The 21786-nt window shown below is 38.9% G+C and overlaps 1 long non-coding RNA gene across 1 annotated transcript in view; it reads right to left on the bottom strand.

Moving 5' to 3' along the window:
• The window catches only part of LOC135362734 (uncharacterized), a 910668-nt gene that overhangs the window by 205059 nt on the left and 683823 nt on the right, over positions 1–21786 (bottom strand). The window contains exon 4 of the long non-coding RNA XR_010407811.1: positions 8617–8702. This is a non-coding gene — a long non-coding RNA (uncharacterized LOC135362734). The remainder of the gene's footprint in view (positions 1–8616; positions 8703–21786) is intronic.

Genomic DNA, 21786 nt, shown 5'->3' on the forward strand with positions numbered 1-21786 from the left:
TAGGACTGCCTTTGCTGCATCCCAAAGATTTTGAACAGTTGTGTTTTCATTTTCATTGGTTTCCATGTATTTTTTTAATTCTTCTTTAATTTCCTGGTTGACCCATTCATTCTTCAGTAGGATGCTCTTTAGCCTCCATGTATTTGAGTTCTTTCCAACTTTCCTCTTGGGATTGAGTTCTAGTTTCAAAGCATTGTGGTCTGAAAATAGGCAGGGAATGATCCCAATCTTTTGGTACCGGTTGAGACCTGATTTATGACCTAGGATGTGATCGATTCTGGAGAATGTTCCATGGGCACTAGAGAAGAATGTGTATTCCGTTGCTTTGGGGTGGAATGTTCTGAATATGTCTGTGAAGTCCATTTGGTCCAGTGTGTCATTTAAAGTCTTTATTTCCTTGTTGATCTTTTGCTTAGATGATCTGTCCATTTCAGTGAGGGGGATGTTAAAGTCCCCCACTATTATTGTATTGTTGTCAATGTGTTTCTTTGCTTTTGTTATTAATTGCCTTATATAATTGGCTGCTCCCATGTTAGGGGCATAGATATTTACAATTGTTAGATCTTCTTGTTGGATAGATCCTTTAAGTATGATATAGTGTCCTTCCTCATCTCTTATTACAGTCTTTGGTTTAAAATCTAATTTGTCTGATATAAGGATTGCCACCCCAGCTTTCTTTTGGTGTCCCTTAGCATGGTAAATGGTTTTCCACCCCCTCACTTTCAATCTGGGGGTGTCTTTGGGTCTAAAATGAGTCTCTTGCAGACAGCATATCGATGGATCTTGTTTTTTAATCCAGTCTGTTAGCCTGTGTCTTTTGATTGGGGCATTTAGCCCATTTACATTCAAGGTAACTATTGAAAGATAGGAATTTAGTGCCATTGTATTGCCTGTAAGGTGACTGTTACCGTATATTGTCTGTGTTCCTTTCTGGTCTATGTTGCTTTTAGGGTCTCTCTTTGCTTAGAGGACCCCTTTCAAGATTTCCTGTAGGGCTGGTTTTGTGTTTGCAAATTCCTTTAGTTTTTGTTTGTCCTGGAAGCTTTTTATCTCTCCTTCAATTTTCAATGACAGCCTAGCTGGACAGAGTATTCTTGGCTGCATATTTTTCTCATTTAATGCTCTGAATATATCCTGCCAGTCCTTTCTGGCCTGCCAGGTCTCTGTGGATAGGTCTGTTGCCAATCTAATGTTTCTACCATTGTAGGTTACATATCTCTTCTCCCGAGCTGCTTTCAGGATTTTCTCTTTGTCTATGAGACTCGTAAGTTTTACTATTAGATGTCGGGGAGTTGACCTATTTTTATTGATTTTGAGAGGGGTTCTCTGTGCTTCCTGGATTTTCATGCCTGTTTCTTTCCCCAAATTAGGGAAGTTCTCTGCTATAATTTGCTCCATTATACCTTCTGCCCCTCTCTCTCTTTCTTCTTCTTCTGGGATCCCAATTATTCTAATGTTGTTTCGTCTTATGGTATTGCTTATCTCTCGAATTCTGCCCTCATGATCCAGTAGTTGTTTATCTCTCTTTTTCTCAGCTTCTTTATTTTCCATCATTTCATCTTCTATATTACTGATTCTCTCTTCTGCCTCATTTATTCTAGCAGTTAGCGCCCCCATTTTTGATTGCACCTCATTAATAGCCTTTTTGATTTCTACTTGGTTGGATTTTAGCTCTTTTACTTCTCCAGAAAGAGTTTCTCTAATAAATTCCATATTTTTTTCAAGCCCAGCTAGTATCTTTAAAGTGATGATTCTGAACTCTAGATCTGACATCGTACTAATGTCCGTATTGAGTAGGTCCCTGGCAGTCGGTACTGCCTCTTGTTCTTTTTGTTGAGGTGATTTTTTCCGTCTCGTCATTTTGTGCAGAGGAGAATAGATTAATGAGAGAACACAATGCTAGCAGAGTAACCACGTCCCCAGAAAATATACTCTAAACAAATCAGAAAAGACCTGAAGCAGTGGGATAAGAAGGGGAAAGAGAGAAAAAAGAAAAAGAAAAAAAAAGAAAAAGATAAAGATAAAAACAAAAACAAACAAAACAAAACAACAACAAAAGAAAAACCAGAATGTGATCAAATATGATCTATATGGTATATAGATCAGTGCCACACACTAGATTTGGGGTGTGTTTTGGTCTTTTAGAAGAAAGTGTCTCCCAAAATTTTAAAGAAAGAAAAACATATATGTACAAAAATAAGGGGTGATATGATGAAGGGATGGAAAATGACTGTAAAAATGGAAATTATAAAAAATTTTATAAAAGGAATTGATAAGAAGTTGTTTGAAAAAAGAAAGAGGATTTAAAAAAAGAAAAAAGAAAAAGAAAAAAAAAGGGAGAGGATGTGATCAGGCAGGGGAATAGAAAACACCATATACTAGAGATTTAGGGTATATTTTAATCTGTTAGAAGAAACTATCTCAAAATTTTAAAGAGAGAACAACTTATATATATAAGCCAAAAATATGGGTAACTACTATGAAGGGATAGAATATGACTCTAAAAATGAAAAATAAAAATGTTTTTTTTTAAAAAAAGGAATTGATAAGATGTTGTTTGAAAAAGGGAAAAAGAAAAATTCAAAAAGAAATAAAAAGACAAAAAGACAGTTAAAAAAAAAATTAACTTTAAAAGACTAAGGAATCATGGTAAAAAAGCCGTGAATTCTATGTGCAGTAGTCCCTTAGCGCTGGAGTTCTGCCATTCTCATTGATCGGTAAACTTGGTCTTGGCTGGCTGTTCTCGCTGATCTTCTGGGGGAGGGGCCTGTTGCCGTGGTTTCCAAATGTCTCTGCCGGAGGCGGAATTGCTCCGCCCTTGCCCCTCCCGGCTAAGTAATCTGCTCAGGTTTGCTCTCCGGGGCTTTTGTTCCCTGCGAGCTTTCCCTACAGCTTTGGAGGCGGAGAGTGAAAATGGCGGCCTCCCAATCTCCGCCCCGGAGGAGCCGAGAGCTCGGGCCCGCTCCTCAGTGAGCCCCCAGAGAAAAGCCGTCAGTCACTCCCGTCTCCCGGTCTCCGGCCGCACTCCGTGCTCGCCTGGCCTGTGACCGTGCGTTTCTATCTCTGGCACCCGACCCGGTCTGGAGTCTCCAAACCCAGCAGATCCCTGCGGTGCACTCCCGCGCGGCTCCTCCCGGGGGAGGAAGGTGAGTCTCCCCGGATCTGCCGCTTGTTGGGTCCCTGCTGGAGGAGCAGTGGCCCGGCTGTGCCGCGGATCACGGTTTATGTCAACCCCGAGCTGAGAGCCCGCGCCTGGGCTCCGCCTCTGCAGCCGGCTTCCCCGCTCCGATACCTGGGAGCTCTGCCGCACTCAGGCACCCCCGGTCTTTCTGTGACCCCGAGGGTCCTGAGACCACACTGTCCCAGAGGGTTCCACCCCCCGCTTAGCCACCGGAGTGACATCCCTCAGCGGAGCAGACTTTTAAAAGTTCCGATTTTGTGCTCCGTGGTGCTATCACTTGCCAGAAGCGGCCGACGGAGGCCCCTCCCCCGCCGTCTATCCTCCCGAATATCACCTCGGATTCCCTTCTCCGCACGTCCTACCTTCCAGAAAGTGGTCGCTTTTCTGTTCAGAAAGTTGTTGCTCTTCTTTTCTTTGATCTCCTGTTGGGTTTGTAGGTGTTCAGAATGGTTTGATCCCTATCCAGCTGAATTCCTGAGAGGAGACGAAATCCAGGTCTCCTACTCCTCCGTCATCTTGCTCCGCCCCCCGGCGTCCTGTCTTTTTATCCAGTCTGCAACCCTGTGCCATTTTATGGGAGCGTTTAGGCCATTCACGTTGAGAGTGATTATTGAAAGATATGAATTTATTGTCATCATGTTGCCTGTGAAGACGTGGTTTTTATAGATTGTCCCTGTAAATTGCTCTTGTATATCACTCTTGGGGTCTTTCTCCTTTTATAGAACCCCCCTTAATATTTCTTGCAGGGCCGGCTTAGTGGTCACATATTCTTTCAGTTTCTGCCGGTTATGGAAGCTCTGCATCTCTCCATCCATTCTAAATGAAAGCCTTGCCAGATAAAGTATTCTTGGCTGCATGTTCTTCTCATTTAGTACCCTGAATATGTCTTGCCAGGCCTTTCTGGCTTGCCAGGTCTCTGTGGACAGGTCTGACGTTATTCTGATGTTCCTCCCTCTGTGTGTAAGGAATCTCTTCCTCCTAACTGCCCTTAAGATGGTTTCCTTGGTTCTAAGATTTGCAAGTTTTACTATTACATGCCGGGGTGTTGGCCTGTTTTCCTTGATCTTGGGAGGGGTCCTCTCTGCCTCTAGGATGCGAATGTTTATTTCATTCCCCAGATTAGGGAAGTTCTCAGCTACAATTTGCTCAAATACATGTTCTAGTCCTCTCTCTCTCTCTCTCCACTCCCTCCGGGATTCCAATTATTCTGACACTGGAATGCTTCATGGTGTCACTTATTTCTCTGATTCTATTTTCATGGATTCTGAGTTGTTTTTCCCTGGCCTCCTCTTTTTCCTTTTTATCTATTATATTGTCTTCCAGGTTACTTATTCATTCTTCTGCCTCACTTACCCTAGGTGTTAGATTATCTATATTGGATTGGATCTCCTTGATAGCATTTTTAAGTTCTGCCAATTCAGCTTTCATTTTTGCCCTTAAAGACTCTATGTTGCCATTAATTGATTTCTCCATTCTAGCCATTGTCTTCACAATTGCTAGTCTGGATTCCATCTCCGACATCTTGGTTATATCTGCATCCATTTGTAAATCTGCAGCATAAGTCATAAATCTGAGTCTTTTCTATTTTGGGGGCTCCTCCTCCTAGTCATTCTGTTGATGGGTGTTTGAGGGAATGTACAGAGTCCAAATTATTGACCAGAACCCAAGCAAGATGCACCTGGTTTCTTGGGACCTTAGGGTTGCTGGCCTCTTGTTTTCCCAGCCTGTCTTCTGCGGGAGGGGCCTGCTGCTGTTACTCAGGCAACCCTGTTTGGGCGGAGTTTCCCTGCCCCCCTGTGGTGGGGGATGGGCTCAGTGGGAATCAGTTTTGGGGGCTTTTGTTCTCTGGCAGCTTTCCCTGGTGGCTTTCTGCATCTCTTCCACGAGTCAGAGCAAAAGAGACCGTTTCCAACCCTCTGACTCAGAGCAGAGAGATCACAGTCTGTTCTTCAGTGAGCTCTCCTGGCCACACCATCTCCGTTTCTGTCCGTGCTGCTATAAACTGCAGCAGCCTGGGTTGTGCGCCCCTCCGCAGTGCCCCCAGTCCTGCCTCCAGGTTGGGGCCCGTCTCTGCCCTTTGTGCTTCTAAAACCGCCAGCTGCTCCCAGTTTGCAGGTGCGACCCTGCTGCTCTGAGTTTCCGGGTTTCTGCCCCGGGGGCTTCCCTAAAGTCCTTTCCCCGCTGCTACTGGTCTGTGAGTCTGTGCCCATCCCCAGCACGCAAGGCTGTCGCTCACTGGCCTTGTAGGATCCCCACGGCCAGGCACCCTCCCACTGCTGTTTATCCTCCAATATCTGCCCACAGAATCATGACTCCCTGCTTTGTACCTCGAAACCAACAGCCAGCGATATTCTGTTTGTAGAGATCCAGATCTTCTTACATCTCAGGCTGGTTTCGTGGGTGCTCAGGGTGGTCTGGTAGATATCCAGCTCAATTCCGGGGACCAGTTGAAATAGGGTCCCCTACTCCTCCGCCATCTTTCCTCTCCCCCTCTTTAGTAGTTTTTTTTAGATTTTATTTATTTATTTGAGACAGAGAGAATGAGAGACAGAGAGCATGAGAGGGAGGAGGGTCAGAGGGAGAAGCAGACTCCCCGCCGAGCAGGGAGCCCGATGCGGGACTCGATCCTGGGACTCCAGGATCATGACCTGAGCCGAAGGCAGTCGCTTAACCAACTGAGCCACCCAGGCGCCCAATAGTAGTTTTTGAAATAAAAAAGTAACATTTATTTTCAGGACCCTTCAATACAGTGGTAAGATGAGTTCATTTTCATTTCATAGCTGGCCAAGTTCCACTTTTATCTCTTAGAATTATACAAGGTCTATACGCTGCTTAGGAACTGATAAGGCCCAGTCTTTTTTTTTTTTTTTTTTTTTTTTTTTAAGATTTTATTTATTTATCTGACAGAGGAGACAGTGAGAGAGAGAACACAAGCCGGGGGAGTGGGAGAGGGAGAAGCAGGCTTCCCGTAGAGCAGGGAGCCCAATGCGGAACTCGATCCCAGGACCCTGGGATCATGACCTGAGCCGAAGGCAGACGCTTAATGACTGAGCCACCCAGGCGCCCCCCAGTCTTCTAAATACAACCTAACTCCTCTTTTCCAAAAATAAACAGAATGAAAAGAGAAAAAAACTCATATTTTGAGAAAGTCTTTTAACAATATATCACATATCAAAAATTTTAAGTCTTGATTTCTGATATGTAAATTTAAAAGAAATCATTCCTATAAACTTTCAATTGTTTTCCACATTTTTTCATGCTGTTTCCTATAACTCTTTAAAGATGTTTTGTTGGTGTCAGTTTTCTTGCCTCTGTTTCATTTGAACAATTAGGAATTTGATCTCCTCATACCTTAGACCATAACACAGGTTTCGTGTGTATGTTGAAGTCTATGGAGTAACATGAAAAGACTTGGATTTGAAGGACAAAGGTCTGGGACTGAACATGACGTCTGTCTCTTATTAGCTCTATTGGTGCTGAAAGGCTTACTGTCTGGTCTACAGGCTAGTATTAATCTTCAAATGCTAACTGGTCTACACCATGAGAAGTATGGAAAATGGACCATGGAGAGAAAGCATTAAAATCTTTTATAGCCATTTTATAATTTTAAGTCTGCAGAATAATAACAACTAATAAATATGTGGACTTAAGTATTTTGTGTCTGCCTTTTAATCATTTTATTTCTCTGGTAATTAATGTTTGCAAAAACATTCAGTCTGCAAAGGATTCAAATGTATTAAGGGATACGTGCATCCCGATGTTTATAGCAGCATTATCTACAATACTCAAATTATAGAAACAGTCCAAGCATCCTTCAAATGAAGAATGTATAAAGAAGATTTGGTATATATGGTATACCATGGAATATTAGCCATAAAAAAGAATGAAATCTTGCCATTTGCAATGACATGGATTGAGCTAGAGAGTATTATGTTAAGTGAAATAAGTCAGAGAAAGACAAATACCATATGATTTTACTCACATGTAAAATTTAAGAAACAAAACAAATAAGCAAAGGAAAAAAAAGAGAGAGAAAGGCAAACCAAGAAACATACTCTTAATTATAGAGAACAAACTGATGGTTACCAGAGGGGAGGTAGGTGGGGGAATGGGTTAAATTGGTGATGAAGATTAAGGAGTGCACTTGCTGTGATGAGCACTGGGTATTGTATGCAAGTGTTGAATCACTATATTGTACCCCTGAGACAAATATACACTCTATGTTAACTAACTGGAATTTAAATAAAAACTTAAAAAAAAAAAAGCACAAAAAAACTGACCCTTAACCCATAGAGTCTGAAAAGCACTGAGCGTAAGACACCCAGTGAGCCAGTTAACCTCCTGGGACCTCAATTTTTCCATCTGTAAAATACACATAATGATCCCTACTTTGTCTTCCCTACAGGGTATATCAATAATAAAATTACTTATTCATATATTATTTGTAAACTATAATGCATCTTATGAATATACAGTTATTATATTCTAAGCAATAATCATTCAGGAAATAGCATGGCATCTCAGCTAAGGGAAACCTGGCATTTGTTAGCTGCCCAATAAATGTTTGTTGACTTTATGAATGAATGAAAGTACAGAAACTTTGGCATCAGACAAGACTGCACTCAATTGTCAGCAGTTTGTGATTTAAAGACAAGTCATAATTTCAATAGTACAGTTTCTTCATCTGTAAAATGAGAATAATAATAGCTTCTACCTTTAAGCATTGTGAGTATTCAATAAAACAATGCAGTAAAGTAGTTAGCATTTAGTACTTGGCACATTGAAAGTATTCAGTAAATACTAGTCTTATATCTTTAACCTCTTTATGCTAAAGAAACTAACTGACTGTTTATATGCTGTTTCTTACTTAGTTCTTAGGAAAACATAACAATATAACTACCATAATCTCCATTTTCTTTCCTTTCCTTTTTTTCTTTTTTTTAGAGAGTGTGAGAGTGTGCACATGTGCGAGCAGGGGTGGGGAAGGGAGAGGCAGGGGGAGAGAGAGAACCTTAACCAGGCTCCACACCCAGAGCAGAGCCCCCTGACACAGGGCTTGATCTTAAGACCCCTGAGATCATGACCTAAGCAGAAACCAAGAGTCTGATGCTCAACCAACTGAGCCACCCAGGCACCCCCATCATCTCCATTTTCAAACAAGGAAGCTAAGACTCAAAGATTAAGAAACTTTCATAAGGTCATGTAGCTACTGTAACACCATTATCTGTGTATAACAAAATGCTGTGACTATTCCTGCCAAATAACAACTTCCTAAGGTCTTTGAAGTAATGAGAATCAATGTCATAGACATTCTCCTTTTAGACCCTCTCTCATTTTTGTTTGTAAACTATGAGGATTTTTTTGCATAAAAAGCAATCTCAGCAGATTTAATGACACACAGAAAAAGATACCCATGCATCACTTTTTCCACTTACCAGGCTGAGTTGTTGGGCTCCTCATGCTGATGGTGGCTACTTTCCATGTTCTTTTCTGAGCCTCTTTGCATGACTCTGTTTTGAGGCTACCAAAAAATAAATGAAGAAAACATGTTTAAAAAAGGATACTTGCTTTTAAGGATCTCCATATATTAATGACAACAACGACAATAATTCAAATTTACATAGCACCTGTTTTATAAAGCTTTTAAAGAAACACAATAGGGACTAAGCCACTTGACATATTTGGGGTTTTGCATCTTGAAACAAGTACGTTGTCATGTTTATTGGAATTCTCAGAACATGACAAAATATCTACCACCCAGGCATTCATTGAATTTCTTTCTTTTTTTATTAAATAGATAAATGGATCAAACTCATGTTCAAATACATTTATATAGCTGAAGAAATCAATGTTCCACTCCAGAAGTAAAAATGATATTTTGTTACAATTTGTTACAATGTAGACCTGAAAGAGAAAGTATTTTTGCTGTGTCAATCAACCTGCCATTTCAAAGGTTAATTGGACAATAAAGTCAACATACAAATTCCAGATTACCCCTTGTGGTTTCAGTAATCAATGGATGATCTGATAACCTGTTATCAAAAATGGTTATGGTCTATTTATGCAGGAAATTTCAATACAATCAATTAAAAGCTAAAATCTACTTTTGGAATAGTTGTAAAGTTGAAAAAGGGAAATGAAATGTTCTTTCTAGAATTAGAATCTGACTTTTCCATTGTCTTGATGGAATGGAACTTCTGCTACTTCCCAGCTCTGTGTCAACTTTCCTGCGCAACCCACAGAAAGAGAGAAGGGTAAAGGAGAAAGGTAAGTTGACCAAAAAAAAAAAACAAAAAAACAAAAAAACAAAAAAAACCCAAACAGTAAAAGCTATCCTGGGACAGTTTTTATTAACTCAAAGTAAGTATAATGAGGTGAAAAGCTTTCTTTTTTTTCTGCCTTCCTTAACTGAAATATACTTGACATATAACATTGTATAAATTTAAGGTGTACAACATGTTAATTTGATAGTAATCCTTTCTTAAAAGAATTGGAATGTCAGTCATGTTCCTTCAAACCTCAAACTTGTATGCCAGCTTTTCTACTTGACATCACTCATTGTGTGAGCATTCATAATAGTGATAATTATTATTTTGTTGCTTATTCTTACCATTTTATAGGAATTATCTAATATTTACAACAACACTGTAAGGTAGGTATTATTAACCCCCCTTTCTTTTAAAGATGAGAAAACAAAGATACAGCTTAAGTAAATTATTCATGATCCACTGCTATTAACCACTTAGGGTAGGATTTGAACCTTCCCCAGAGCCCATTGTCTTAATCTCCAAGGTATCTATTACATTTTAAACTTACTCCAAACTTGAATTCTTAAATTTCCTCTCATGCTTTCCTAGGTAGTCCCTACTTCCTAGGAAATTAACACATATCCTTTGTACTCAAGTCAGAAACGTGAAGATCTTTTTTAATTAACTTCCTTTTCCATGGTAGTTATGTACACTAAATAGAGCTAGAATCCAAACAGCTCTCTCCTCTCACCAGTTGAAGCCATTATAATTGATCATCTAGAATAGTGCAAAGCCTTCTACCTATTCTCACTGATCCTGCTCATGACCTCTTCTACAATCCACTGCTCACACTCTAGCCAGGGTAGACTTTATAGCATAAATCATAATTTTACTACCCTGCTTAAAATTCTTCAGTGTCTTTATTGTACTTGGAATAAAATCCAATTATCTTATCATGGCCTACAAACTCTGACATGAACAGGCTACAGTCTAACTCTCAAATATTATACAATATTTCTCTCATTTTTATTGGGCTTCTCTGTATGCTCTTCTCATAATAAATCCTGGTCTTAAGCACCAAAGGACTTTGCTTTTCAGGAAATCAAGCCTGGAATTCTCTGTAGTTAGATCCTTTTTATACCTTAGGGTCTCAGTTCAAGTCACTTTCTCAAAGAGGATTTTCCTGAAATCCCAACATATCCCCCTCCTATCATAACCTATAATCATATTTTTAATTTGTTTGTCTATAATTTCTTTTCCTCACTGGAATGCGGAATCCATTTGGACAGGATTACAGCCTCTGCTTAAAAATTCCTGCTTAATAAATGTATGGATGATGGAATACATGTTAAAATATATTCTAACTAGTTATTCTTATTTTTATTTATTCCTGAAAGGAAGACAAAAGAATATTGCATTTAAAGAATTAGTAAATAGAAAATCATGAAAGAATCATTTTTTTCGTACTTCTGCACGTATACCTGCCCTTTTGAGATATTAAAACAACTCCCATTAAAAAAATAAAATGAATTTATTTATGTTTTTTCCTTAAAAGAAGTAAAGACTATAATTGTATGCATTACTTTACATTATTTTCTAAAAGTATCCTCACTGCAGTACTCTCAGCATGGATTCAATACACAATCACTTATACATATGTACTATAAATTTTGGATTCAAGAAGGAATTTTTGTGAGCATGCACAGGCCAGGGTGAAATATTTACAGTTCTTTAAATCACCTGCGTCCTATCAGTAGCTCTGACCAACAACATACCAAAAAGGAAACCAGTAATTGTCAAAAACGCTGATACAAGCTTGTACAACTGAGGCACCAGTGTTATCATTACAGGACATATGCTTTGGTTTAACTCACACAAACCAATGACATAAAAATTTGATTAGTTTAGCAACACTTTTTATTTTTTACCTATCTGAATCATTGTGCTAGAATATGTGCAACTCCACTAAATTTTATTTCTGTTTTTCTCCCTCTCTGGCTTGGTTTAGTTTAAAAGATTGCTTCTCAAATTTAAAGGTATATGAGTGATATTTATATGCACATTAATCAAACTGCAGATTTTTGATTCAATGAGTTCAGGGCAAAACTCAAGTGTCTGTATTTATCACAGCTTGTTATGCTGATGGTGCTTATCCACTGACCATACTTTGAGTAATAAGAATTCAGGTAATAGGTAGTAGTTCCAGATGATTTTAAAATAGTACTTGAATAATTCATGGTGCGTGTGTGTATGTGTGTTTTCCATTTGCAAAAATGTTATTTTAACTATAACTAATACATTTTCTTCAACTTACAAGCTTTTTCAAAAAAGTGCCATTATTATGAGATCAACAATACTAAATAAGCAGTTCACAAATTGTACATACTTCTGTTCTTATTTATAATTTAACAATAATTCCAAATAAAGATTTTCCTTGCTTTGAAAATAAATGTGTATCTTGATGTCACCTAGTGTCGACTCCCTTGAATTTAATAATACATAACAAAAGAAGCTAAACATTGGCTTTTTGTTACTGGCTAATAAGATTTTAGGTAACTTTCCTTTATTCTGCACATTTTTTTTTATTTCCCATATCTTTTAACTTACAAATTTTAGCTACCACTGATTGTCTTACAATATGCTGTGCTAAGTATACGTGTTTGTATAATTTCATATACGTGATATTATCTCATTTAATTTATAAACTTATAAAATATTAATAAAAAGTTATAATTTTTAGGCATTTACTAATGGCCAGATACTCTATTAATGCTTTGCTTGTGTAAATTCATTTAATTCTCACTAAAATTAAATAAGCCACTAACATGCTGTTTTTAGGTAGAAGAATTAGTTTGAAGTTATATGGTTTAAAAGTGGCAAAACTGAGATTCAAATTCAGGTATGCCAGACCTTATTTTTATAACCAAGGGAAAAATCAATATTTTTTGAAGAATCAAGTACATATCTTCCCTGATAGAAGATATGTGAGGTAGCACAAAATATTATAAAAGAAAACAGAGGACTCAACTTCTTTTCTATATAGTTTATTAAAGGAAAATATTTATGTCAAAATAAGAATTATTTGCAATGGAAAATCACTATAAATTCTACAGAATGCTAATCCTGGTTTCCAAAACTTAGCAAACGATTATTTTGTTGCTAAATGTTACTTGGATTTATTACTGATAAAGATCTTTCTGAAAGCATAGTTTTTACCAATGTTGAAAAAACAGGAGAAGCATAACTAGATATTGAAAGAAATAAGTTTTAAGAACAGTGGACCCAGGAATGCTTGGGTGGCTCAGTCAGTTAAGCATCTGCCTTTGGCTCGGGTCATGATTTCAGGGTCTTGGGATTGAGCCCCAAGGAAGGGTCCCTGCTCAGCGGGGAGTCTGCTTCTCCCTCTCCCTTTGCCCCTCCCCTGGGCTCATGCTAGTGTGCTCTCTCCCTGTTTCTGTCAAATAAATAAATAAAATCTTTAAAAATTTTTATAAGAATGGTCAACCCATGAAACAAAGATATGCTTATCTCTGACATTTTCAGCCAAATTTCCAAATAGCAATATATTCCATAAGCATTTCTCCAAGTTCCATTAACAAAACAGTCACCATTGGTCGTATCTACATTCACCATTTCTCCCACTATGAGTAACATTACCGAAGCATGTCTTAACTACTGGAATCATTTCACATATACATAAATACATACACATGCATATGCACATAAGGGGATTTTTTTGGAATTAAGACTCTTAATACATTTTGAGGAAAACTTAAGAGGGGCACATTCAAAACAGCATCTCAAAGCCCATACTAAATTACTCTTATCTAGTTTGGTAGATTATGTTCTGATATGATTTCATATGGGGTTCACCTAAATTTCCAAAGAGTTGATTGTTTAATTGTTGTTTAATAATGGTTTCACTTAGACTCAGTAAGAAATCAAAAAAATTTTTCACAACACAGGAAAGGTATAGTTTCTTCTTATTAGGTTAATATGGCTCCATTCTAAGAGGAGTTTAAAAAGAACTGGCCAGTTTTTATTTTCTTCATACTCCTGAAAGCCAACTTAGAATTTCCTTTGCCTGCATTTTCAAATGCTATCTTCAACCACTTCTTTGTCAAGAAACACTTAAGTGGCTCCACAATATAAAGCAACTTAATGAATGATGTTTCCAAAGCAAAGTTTATTCTCTTCAAAACCAGATGGGGAAGTTCCTGGTGAAAGACCCAAGTGTGGGGGTAAAAATGACAATAGTTTAGATAAATTTCAGATAGGAGTGAAGATAAAAATAAATTGTATATAGAAGTGTGTGTGTGTTTGGGAAGGATGGTTCAATACTGAGGGGGAAAGGATTGTTAAGCTAAAGAATCCAAGAAATTTAATACCCCTGTGTTATCATTTTCTGATCACTTCCTAACTGGCTTCTTAAATTTCAGTCTCTTTCTTGTTCAATCTATTCCTAAAATGCTTCCATGCTTTCTAATCAATTTTCTTACATTATCTTAATTTTAATTTTTTTAGTATCCACTTATTTCAGACATTGATTCTTCTATAATTAATGATATAAAGAGTGCAGATGGACTTTGCTGAAAAACAAAGGGTGTTGCTACCTCTTCTTAGCCCTACTACTGCAACAGACTCTGAACTGAGTCATCTGCCTCAACAACAATGGTCTTACCTCCTTTTCCTGTATGTCCTTCACTGATTTCACTAGATTAAATTCTTCAAATCAAAGCTAGAATCCTGTCAATCTTTTCTCATAATGTTTCTAAGGCTACCCCTCCCCTATAAAATATGGGGGTAGATGGGGGTGAAGGGAGCCCCATTTCTAACTACTTAACCTGGGCTCAAAGACTTCCACTGTCTTTAATCTACCTACTCATGTTCCAACTACTCACATTCATTTATAAGTGCTTACTGGGCTAGAGCCATACTTTGGTTCATCTTCACAGTTGCTTTCTCTGGCTCAATGCCTGGTGCATTCTAACTGTGAAATAAAGGAGAAAAGAGGATTCCTTCCCTATCCCCCCTTTCTTTTCTGAAAAAGTAGTGAAGTGGTGGACTGAGAGCACAGGCCCCTTATAGGTTATGCAAATCATGCAGACGTAGTAGTTTAAGATTCTGACCTAGCCCATGCTGCTCTAACCTAAGACAATTCTGTCATCTGGTGGTAGCTCCATAACTGCAGATACATTAGGTAAGAATTAACCAGCTTCAGATATTGGCTTTGTATTTTAAAACCTAAGAGTTGCAAAGCATCCCCATCTTACTTTAGCTACACAAGTGTAGGACAGGTAGATTCATTTAGTATAAAATAATTTTTCTTAGAATTAAGACTGATTCAGGGCACCTAGATAGCTCAGTTGTTAAGCGTCTGACTTCAGCTCAGGTCATGATCTCAGGGTCCTGGGATCGAGCCCCACATGGGGTTCCCTGCTCGGCGGGATGCCTGCTTCTCCCTCTCCCACTCCCCCTGCTTGTGTTCCCTCTGTCGCTGTCTCTCTGTCACATAAATAAAAAAAAAAAAAAAAAAGAATTAAGACTGTTTCTCATTAAATCTATTATCATCGTTTGTCTCGATCTCTACTACCACTGAGGATCTTGCTGACATTCCTGTCTCCAAAGCAATGGAGTATCTGTTGATAAAGTGCTTTTTTTGTGTACTGCAGGCATTTTGGAAATAGCTCTTGGATCAAACTAAATGAGTTCCAGTATAAATAAAAAACCTGAGACACTGCAGCCTGCAATGAGCAAGATATTGGTGTGACAGCTAGAAAGATGTGGTATGACCCTCTGTAACTGATGTTTTGTGTTGAGTGCAGGGTCTAATAAAATGAGTTCCATCATGGAACTTGCATGTTCAATGAAATCTGTATTAAAACTAAATGCAAGCCATGAGTGCTGCTTTAGTGACATTTCAAAAAAAAAAAAAAGATAAAAGACAAATTATAACTAGATTGGTAGTTTGAGTCACATTTAAGACTCAAAATAACTGTTAAATATGTACTTTCTATTCTAATCAAGGTGAGAAGTGAAAGAATATTCATTTTATGTCTGTTGTCTTGCTGTGAACATTATTTCAAATACACTGAAACATGACTTACTTTATTTTAAAACCTCTGGCACATTTTATAGTTTGATTCCTCTTCTAACACTTTCAAAGCTGTCGTTCATTAAATTACACTTGTTTCATATAAGCCATCCTGAATACCTACTGTTAACCTAAAAAGATCGGGGGTACAAGGATTTATTTTAAATATGTTCCACTTCCCTCATACAGATCAATGCAGACAGCCTCCTAAAGAGCTATACGGTTTCATCGCTGTAGGGAAAGCTTCAGATTCTGGTAAATTAGGTAGAGAGGAAGGGAATGACCTCAAGCTGTGTTCGACTTACAGCATGAGCAATTAACCAGGGGTTCCAGCATCAACACTAGCTGCGAATAGCATGACCTTTTCTAAAATGCTCTTCACCTGAGTGAGGTAAGTGAGAATTGCTGAGTGAAGTTTGGCTGTCATCGATTTGGGTATAGCTCAGTGACAAATAATCACACAATCTTCAAATCATAAGTGACACAGATTGCCAACGCTGTCTCCCAATCAGTATGGAGATATGGGCTTTTGCTCACAAGGGACCCATGATGCAGCTCCATTGGCATCAACAAAGGACTGGAACAGTTCCAACTATTTCATATGTGTATATACAGTGGAAGTCTGGCTTCTTGTACCTGTCACACACTGGCCCAAGTTTTACCTGCTCGAACTATTCAGAAAATATAGAATCCTAGTTTCACATGGCAGATCTTCAAATAATTGAAGGAAGTTATCATTGCCCTGCAGGGATGGGGAGCATCTTTCAGACTCAACATCACCACACTTGAACACAAAATGACAGACATATTCCTCACATGACACATTCCCAGACATCTCACTATTTTGGTCACCTTCTTTTGGAGGCACTTCAATTTGTCAAGGTCTCCTTTTAAGATATATTGAACATCCTATGACATTTCTGAGACTTCTAGCAGAATGGAACACCCTGAGAGTAACAGTAAATTTCTCTGGGCCTAAACTTAAATAAAATTTCCACTTCTCAAAATTAGACAGAGAAAGAACTAACCAGGAGAATATTAATGGATAAAAAATCCAACACTCTTAGTGTTGTTACAGAATGGTATCTGAGAGAGCATGGTCTATAGTCTGCCACCCACAGGCAACCCTTGAATCAGTTGTCTGCATTATTTGTTCGATCTCCAAAATATTGACTTTTCAGTGAGGGATGGAACAAATATCAGTCAGAGAAAGGACCTGGGTCATGACTTTCCCCTGCACCAGCTGAGTAACCATGGACAAGTCACCAACATCTGTGTTTTCCAGTTGCTTCATTATTGTGATGGTGACTGTATGTGTCGATTTGACTAGGTCAGGAGGTGCGCAGATATTTGGCAAAATATTATTTCTGGGTATGTCTGGGAGGGTATTTCTTCTGAAATTAGCATTTGAACTGATGGAACTAGTAAAGCAGTTTGGTGGATATCATCCAATTTGTTGGAGGCCTGATCAGAACAAAGAGTTGGAGGAAGGAAGAATTCAACCCTTCCTGCCTAATTGCTTGAGGTAAAACATCATTGATCTTGGGGCGCCTGGGTGGCTCAGTTGTTAAGCGTCTGCCTTTGGCTCAGGTCATGATCCCAGGGTCCTGGGATCGAGTCCTGCATTGGGTTCCCTGCTCAGCAGGAAGCCTGCTTCTCCCTTTCCCACTCCTCCTGCTTGTGTTCCCGCTTTCACTGTCTCTGTCAAATAAATAAATAAAGCTTTTAAAAAAAGAAAAAAAAAGCATCATTGACCTTTCCTGCCCTAGGTGTTCCTGGTCCTCAGGCCTCTAAGACCTGACCAAATTACACCACTGGCTTTCCTTGGGGTCCAGCTTGCAGAAAGCAGATCTTGGTACTTCTAGCCTCCATAACTCTGTGAACCAATTCCTTATGATAAATCTCTTCATATATATGTAATATAATTATAGATGTTATATATTATCTATAATAACTTATATAATACATATTATATATAATAACATATAAATATATATATATCTCCTATTGGTTCTGTTTCTCTACAGAATCCTAATACAATCAGTAAATTAAAGTTTTGCCTAGATGATCTCTAAGATCACATGTAAACTATATTTAACCTGGTAGGAGATTTCAATGTTTCAAAACTTCTTATTAGTCAAGACTCCTGTCTTTGATTATAATTGAGCCCAGATTTAAACAGTTTTTTATCTTCAATAAAATCTGAGACAACCTTTCACTAGTTCCCACAGTCTTCCTATTCACTTCTCTGTTAGTTCACCCAGCAACTTACTTTTGTGCATTCTGTGAGCACAGCTCAGGGCTTGGCAATATGGATGATACAAAGGAATATAATTACAGCTCTTTCCTTTGAAGAACTTACAGTCTAGGTGGGGCGGAGCAAGATGGCGGAGGAGTAGGAGACCTGGATTTCGTCTGGTCCCAGGAATTCAGCTGGATCCAGGGATCAAACCATTCTGAACACCTACAAACTCAACAGGAGATCGAAGAAAAAAATAGCAGCAGCTCTCTGAACAGAAAAGCGACCACTTTCTGGAAGGTAGGACGTGCGGAGAAGTGAATCCGAGGTGATATTGGAGAGGATAGATGGCAGGGGAGGGGGCCTCGGTTGGCTGCTTCTGGCAAATGATAGAGCCATGGAGCACAAAATTGGAACTTTTAGAAGTTGGCTCCGCTGAGGGACGTCGCTCCAGTGGCTAAGCGGGGGGTGAAACCCTCGTGGGACAGTGTGATCTCAGGACCCTCGGGGTCACAGAAAGACTGGGGGTGCCTGAGTATGGCAGAGCTCCCAGGTATCAGAGCAGGGAAGCCGGCTACAGAGACAGAGCAGAGGAGTGGGCTCTCAGCTGGGGTTGCCATAAACTGATCCATGGCACAGTCGGGCCACTGCTCCTCCAGCAGGGACCCAACAAGCGGCAGATCAGGGGAGACTCCCCTTCCTCCCCTAGGAGGAGTGGCATGGGAGTGCACCGCAAGGATCTGCTGGGTTTGGAGACTCCACACCGGATCGAGTGCCAGAGATAGAAACGCTTGGTCACAGGCTGGGTGAGCACAGAGTGTGGCAGGAGACGGGGAGATGGGAGTGAATGCTTTTCTCTGGGGGCTCACTGAGGAGCGGGGCCCAAGTTCTCAGCTCCTCCAGGGCAGAGATTGGGAGGCTGCCATTTTCACTCTCATCCTCCAAAGCTGTAGGGAAAGCTTGCAGGGAACAAAAGCTCCTGAGAACAAACCCGAACAGATTACTTAGCCCGGACTGGCAAGGGCGGGGCAATTCCGCACCCGGCAAAGACATTTGGGAACCACGGCAACAGGCCCTTCCCCCAGAAGATCAGCAAGAACAGCCAGCCAAGACCAAGTTTACCGATCAATAAGAATGGCACAACTCCAGCGCTAGGGGAATACTGCACATAGAATCCATGGCTTTTTTACAATGATTCTTTAGTCTTTCAAAGTTAGTTTTTTTTAACTTTTTTTTTAATTTTTCTTTTTCCCTTATTCAACCAACATCTTATCAATCTCTTTTTTAAAAAACATTTTTATTTTTCATTTTTACAGTCATATTCTATCCCTTCATAGTAGTTACTCTTCTTTTGGCATATATATATAAGTTGTTTTCTCTTTAAAATTTTGAGATACAGTTTCTTCTAACAGATCAAAATATACCCAGATCTCTAGTGTATGGCTTTGTTCTAGTCTCCTGCCTGATCACATTCTCTCCCTTTCTTTCCCTTTTTTTTAAATCCTCTTCTTTCTTTTTTCAACTTATCAATTCCTTTTATAAAATTTTATGTAGTTTTCATCTTTACAGTCATATTCTATCCTTTCATTGTATTAACCATTATTTTTGTACATATATAAGTTTTTCTTTCTTTAAAATTTTGGGAGGCACTTTTCTTCTAACAGACCAAAATACACCCACAATCTAGTGTGTGACACTGATCTATGCACCAGCCTGATTTATTTGATCATATTCTGTTTTTTTTTTTTCTTTTGTTCTGTTTTTGTTTGTTTTTATCTTTTTCTTTTTTCTTTCTTTCCCTTTCTTTTCCCCCAGTTTCAGGTCTTTTCTGATTTGTTTAGAGTATATTTTCTGGGGATGTTGTTACCCTGTTAGCATTTTGTTCTCTCATTCATCTATTCTCCTCTGGACAAAATGACAAGATGGAAAAAATCACCTCAACAAAAAGAACAAGAGGTAGTACCGAATGCCAGGGACCTGCTCAATACAAACATTAGTACAATGTTGGACCTAGAGTTCAGAATGATGATTTTAAAGATATAAGCTGGGTTTGAAAAAAGCATGGAAGTTATTAGAGAAACTCTTTCTGGAGAAATAAAAGAACTAAAATCTAACCAAGTCGAAATCAGAAAGGCTATTAATGAGGTGCAATAAAAAATGGAGGCTCTAACTGCTAGGATAAATGAGGCAGAAGAGAGAATTAGTGATATAGAAGACCAAATGATGGAAAAAAAGAAGCTGAGAAAAAGGGAGATAACAACTACTGGAGCACTAGGGCAGAATTCGAGAGATAAGTGATACCATAAGAGGAAACAACAGTAGAATAATTGGGATCCCAGAAGAAGAAAGAGAGAGAGGGGCAGAAGGTATATTGGAGCAAATTATAGCAGAGAACTTCCCTAATTTGGGGAAGGAAACGGGCATCAAAATCCAGGAGGCATAGAGAACCCCTCTCAAAATCAATAAAAATAGGTCAACACCCTGACATCTAATAGTAAAACTTATGAGTCTCATAGACAAAGAGAAAATCCTGAAAGCAGCTCAGGACAAGAGATCTGTAACCTACAATGGTACAAACATTAGATTGGCAACAGACCTATCCACAGAGACCTGGCAGGCCAGAAAGGACTGGCAGGATATATTCAGAGCACTAAATGAGAAAAATATGCAGCCAAGAATACTATATCCAGCTAGGCTGTCACTGAAAATTGAAGGAGAGATAAAAAGCTTCCAGGACAAACAAAAACTAAAGGAATTTGCAAACACAAAACCAGCCCTCCAAAAATACTGAAAGGGGTCCTCTAAGCAAAGACAGAGCCTAAAAGCAACATAGACCAGAAAGGAACAGAGACAATATATAATAACAGTCACCTTACAGGCAATACAATAGCACTAAATTCCTATCTTTCAAAGGTTACCCTGAATGTAAATGGGCTAAATGCCCCAATCAAAAGACACAGGCTAGCAGATTGGATAAAAAAAGAAGACCCACCGATATGCTGTCTGGAAGAGACTCATTTTAGAACCACAGACACCTCCAGATTGAAAGTGAGGGTGTGGAAAACCATTTACCATGCTAATGGACACCAAAAGAAAGCTGGGGTGGCAATCCTTATATCAGACAAATTAGATTTTAAACCAAAGACTGTAATAAGAGATGAGGAAGGACACTATATGCTACTTAAAGGGTCTATCCAAGAAGAGGATCTAAGAATTGTAAATATCTATGCCCCCAACATGGGAGCAGCCAATTATACAAGGCAATTAATAACAAAAGCAAAGAAACACATCAAAAACAATACAATAATAGTGGGGGACTTTAATACCCCCCTCACTGAAATGGACAGATCATCTAAGCAAGAGATCAACAAGGAAATAAAGACTTTAAATGACACACTGGACCAAATGGACTTCACAGATGTATTCAGAACATTCCATTCCAAAGCAACGGAATACACATTCTTCTCTAATGCCCATGGAACATTCTCCAGAATAGATCATATCCTAGGCCACAAATCAGGTTTCAACCGGTACCAAAAGATTGGGATCATTCCTTGCCTATTTTCAGACCATAATTCTTTGAAAGTAGAACTCAATCACAAGAGGAAAGCCAGAAAGAACTCAAATACATGGAGGCTAAAGGGCATCCTACTAAAGAATGAATGGGTCAACCAGGAAATTAAAGAAGAATTAAAAAAATACATGGAAACCAATGTAAATGAAAACACAAGTGTTCAAAATCTTTGGGATGCAGCAAAGGCAGTCCTAAGAGGAAAGTATATAGCAATACAAGCCTTTCTCAAGAAACAAGGAAGGTCTCAAATACACAACCTAACCCTACACATAAAGGAGCTGGAGAAAGAACAGCAAATAAAGCCTAAACCCAGCAGGAGAAGAGAAATAATAAAGATCTGAGCAGAAATCAATGAAATAGAAACCAAAAAAAACCAGTAGAACAGATCAACGAAACTAGGAGCTGGTTCTTTGAAAGAATTAACAAGATTGATAAACCCCTGGCCAGATT

The sequence above is a fragment of the Mirounga angustirostris genome, unplaced genomic scaffold (assembly GCF_029215605.1).
Source record: "Mirounga angustirostris isolate CCGP_5_RB_7025 unplaced genomic scaffold, mMirAng1.0.hap1 SCAF_15, whole genome shotgun sequence".
Taxonomy (NCBI): Eukaryota; Metazoa; Chordata; class Mammalia; order Carnivora; family Phocidae; genus Mirounga; species Mirounga angustirostris.